Genomic DNA, 4,362 nt, shown 5'->3' on the forward strand with positions numbered 1-4,362 from the left:
TTTTATTGTGACCTACTGATGTAAACATCAGAAAAGGTCTATTAATACGTATGTATATGGTCTATTTCTCAAGGTTACTGAATAATTTGGATAACTAGTCATAGCAAATTATTAACGGTGCCCTGCCGATACTTTAAATAATTATCAAGGGTGCCCATAATGATATATGTGAATGTGCATACCTATCTATCTGTAGTTCTCTATATGTGAATACATGATGATCTTATAAAGGCCGGTTAATTTTATCACATTTAGCAGCGACTAGCTTTATGTCTTGCAGGACGCTTGTCCCCTGAAATGAGTCATGATTTGAAGAACATTGGGAAAAGTAACAATAGAGCTATTATGGGATACCAGAATGATCAAAGGGCAAGGGTAACCATAATGACAGTGACACAGAATTCAATTATCTTGGATGTTTCCCACTGATTATTGAAATTATATATATAATAGTTGAACAATCAAGAAGTTAGAACAAAATGTAGAGATGTTAAGGCATGATAAGGTCATTGAATATAAAATCACCCATATTTTAATTATTGCAATATGAAATAGGTCAGTAAAACATGTACAAGGCCGTACTATCCAGAAGTGGCTCACATCACATCATAGTAATAACCCCAAATGGTCTGTGGCACCTTGTGGTACTACTTCACTATGCGTCCATCTATGTGGGAGACTATATATATATATATAAAAATATTGTATGTAAAAGGGGGATTTGGTGGTGAGTGGGAATGGACCCTTATGCGAGTGACCCTATCTATTTCTATATTATTATCATGGGAATCCATCGCTTGTTTACTAACAATCATCTCACGAAGAAAATGACTCGAAAACAACATAACACTAACAATTCCTGCCTAAACCTGCGTGTAGTTAGTAAGTGTCAGAAAAAGGACAGGAAAAGGATCGCATCGGTCGAAGTGGATGAGGAAAAATGGATATTCTTACGAACCAATCATAAGAACCAAAAACCAGCTGGCCAACTGGCTGCTACTCTCGTTTATTCTGGCAGTCCCCTAGCCTCAAAATCATTCAAGCTAAACAAACCCGTGAAATATGAACACAATCTTCTTGATTAGTCTTATAAATCATCTTTCTCTTTAATTAATTTCTCTGAATGCACTGGACTTCAAAAGTTACGAGCAGAGATACAATATTCTGAGTGACAAGAGGGACAAAAAAGACAAGCACCACTTTGGAGTAATCATTCTGAGTGGTAGTTGATGGATTGTGATCGATGGAAAAATAAAAAAAAATAAAAAAAATGAGCAGCAAATAGTGTGATTGGAAGATTGACGATGAAGGATTTTTTGGGGTGTTTGGGGGAGGGGTGTTAAGTGTCAAGTGCTTTTTCAAAGAGTAGTGGTCTAGTGGACCACCTCAAGTTTTATTTATTAACAATCAAAGAGGTTGTTTGGGTAATCGATCTCTGCTATGCGATTCTCGTTCGTTTGATGCATACCCATTTTGAAAAAACGACCCCTTATTATATATAGCCATAAAAGCAATGGGGCCACCGTTTATACAGACTAATACTCCAACTGTAGCCACCACCGTGTCAAGCCCCCACATATATACACATTTGCCAATCTACATACCACCACGCATAACGGCACAACAAATAAACACATTATGTTTTCATCCTCTTCTTTATTGTTTTGGAATTTCTTAGGTTCGTCTTCTGTCTTTTAATGAAGAAGCCAGCTTTCACAAGTCCCAATTAACCTCCGCTGCTTTGCATCTACTTGGATCTCTATGTAACTTGAATGATGAAAACCATGTCAGGTTCGTTGAATGAAACCTCTGCATTAATTCTTGTTCGCTTTTTTTGCTCTGTACTACTCTAGTGTACGTGTCCATGCACAAATCCAACGGCTTAGAAGTACGTGAAAAATATGTAATCAGTGAGACTTTCTCATATCATGTAAGAATTAACTAGATCCAGTGTTCAAATATTTACTACAGTGTGAATGGTTATTTATATTTGCTTTGTTCTCTAGGGATGTCACTGTGAAGCTCGATTACTCTATAGATTATGTGACTCTGAAATTTAAATGGTCGAGTAAGTACTGGTGTACATGTCAATCGCTGGTGGAGAGAAGTTGGAGAAGACAAGCATGGGACCGGTTTTCGGTTTATGTTGCGGTTCAAGGAGGGCTTGCACGTGATATTATTTTATTGGACTGCCCCATAGATATGACCCCCACCTTACTTTCAATGTGTTGACTCCATATAGCAAGTGTCGATCGCTTCCGCCAAAATACTGTTGTTACCCACGGGCATGACACAATACAATATGGTCTGGTTACTTTGTTTGGGAATAAAATAAATACAGCTCTCATTCATGCCACCTCTTTCCTAGCTTTTTCATCACTTTTGTTCCTTTTTCCTTGTTTCCTTTCCAAATTTTCTCCCCTCATAATTCGCACGCACACACTTCCTCTCACTTTTAAAAAAGCCGGATAGAAATGAAGGAGGTACGAAAGCATTTTTCCATCTCAATTCAACGTCTTTTGACACTAGTCTCTATGTGACAGTGCCCTGTCCAACCTTGTTATATGATGCTGAGAGTCCCTTGATTTATATTTCGTGAGGCAAAGTTTGTTTGGAAAAGAACTAAGCAAAATTTTCATTGTTAGAAAGAATGATGAGAATGGATAGTAAAACAAAATTTATACTAAATACGTATATTAATATTTTTAAAAGAAAATGTAATTCTAAATATTAATTAAATTATTATATAAATAAATTAGATGAAAAGTTTAAAAATATATATTAATGTCATTTGTATCATAAATTTATTTTTATAATAAATATAAGAGTAAACACTATTTTTAAATATATATGTTTGGAAATTTTAATGAGAGTGGGGCAGCAGTTAATTTTTTTTATGGGGCAATTGTAATTTTAAAGGGGGCAAATCTAACTTTAACTGAAACTTGGGTAAAATTTTTGCTTTTTCAATGGGTGCAATTGCCCCTCTTTATCTAATGTGGGTACATCCTGGGAATAGAATGAATGAAAGAAATAAGGATAAAAATGAATTAAATTACTCTCTCTTCATGATAAATATGATAAAATTTAATATTCTATGCATGTCACAAATGTGATAATTAATACACTCTACAAATTTTATGAACCATGATTTTCAACCTCATGTAATAAATTACTCTTTTTTCTCATGAACATACATGGTTGACTTATTTTCCATTCATATATTAATGATTTTATTTTTTATTTTTATTTTTTTAATCAATTCCATTTCTTTCCTCTTTAGCAACCAAACAAGCCCTGAGTGAAAACAATGTTAGGGGTAATGATTCAGAATAAGTATTATCAAGTGTTGAAATGGGGTCAATAATTTAATTAAGCAGGTGATGGAGACGTCACAGTTAATAAACTAACAAAATTAAGTAGAAAGCATTTGGTTTGAAAGACGAGGGACAACGTCACAACGATGTATTATAATAATAATAGTAATAATGCATTCGGCATTCACACAATCATGGATTATGCAGAGCAGTGGATGATGAGCAGAGCAGGTACCAAACCTAACAAAATCGCCTCTACATGGATCACTATCAACTAGGCATCATAACTAATTAAACACAAGCCTCGGCATGTAGTGTGATCGCTTTCAGTTATCAGGATGGATCTAAGATATTTGATTCAACATATTTGTTGGGATTCAATGATAGACGTATACGTATTGATGTGGTGTGTTTGGTGAAGGGGTCGGCGCACACTTATCAGCACTGGGAGTTAAGGGAAAAAGAAAAACGACGATGGGCTGATAATAATTTAGAGGGGGAGGGAGGGGGCCCATGACAGTGGGAAGAGAACAAATGGCGGGTAAGTTGGAGGTCACTCGCCAAACCAGTTGTCGTGGAAGGCCGTAGAAGCAGTGGTCCAACGAGGGAGTGGGATCCAGTGCAGTGAACGGCCGACCCCGGCTCGGCCCTTCCTCATTTTCTCTTTATCATTTGGGAGGGGTGAGGGTGGGTGGGCCCCGGCAATTGCAAATGCCACGAATCAAGGGGTCCCACGTGGGAACCGAGGTCAAGCAACCCCCAATCAAACAAGAGGGCGAGGTCCTTGGGCAACTGCCCCCGCCTTTTAAATGCAGCACGTGTCCCCCTCCTATTATTCCTCCCCATCTCCCACCCTCCCATTGCCTTTAAAATTAATCATTTAATTCTTATAATTTTAATTTTTTAATTTAATATTTTAATTTTAATTTATTATAATTTAATTTGTAAATTTTTTATTCAATTATAACTTAATTTTTAAATTTAACTTTTATAATTCAGTATTTATATTTTTAATCATTTAAACATCGGTTCCTATATTTTAAAA

This window comes from Prosopis cineraria, unplaced genomic scaffold (assembly GCF_029017545.1).
Source record: "Prosopis cineraria cultivar Desert tree isolate PC_DT_omini unplaced genomic scaffold, ASM2901754v1 PC3, whole genome shotgun sequence".
In the NCBI taxonomy this organism is placed as follows: domain Eukaryota; kingdom Viridiplantae; phylum Streptophyta; class Magnoliopsida; order Fabales; family Fabaceae; genus Prosopis; species Prosopis cineraria.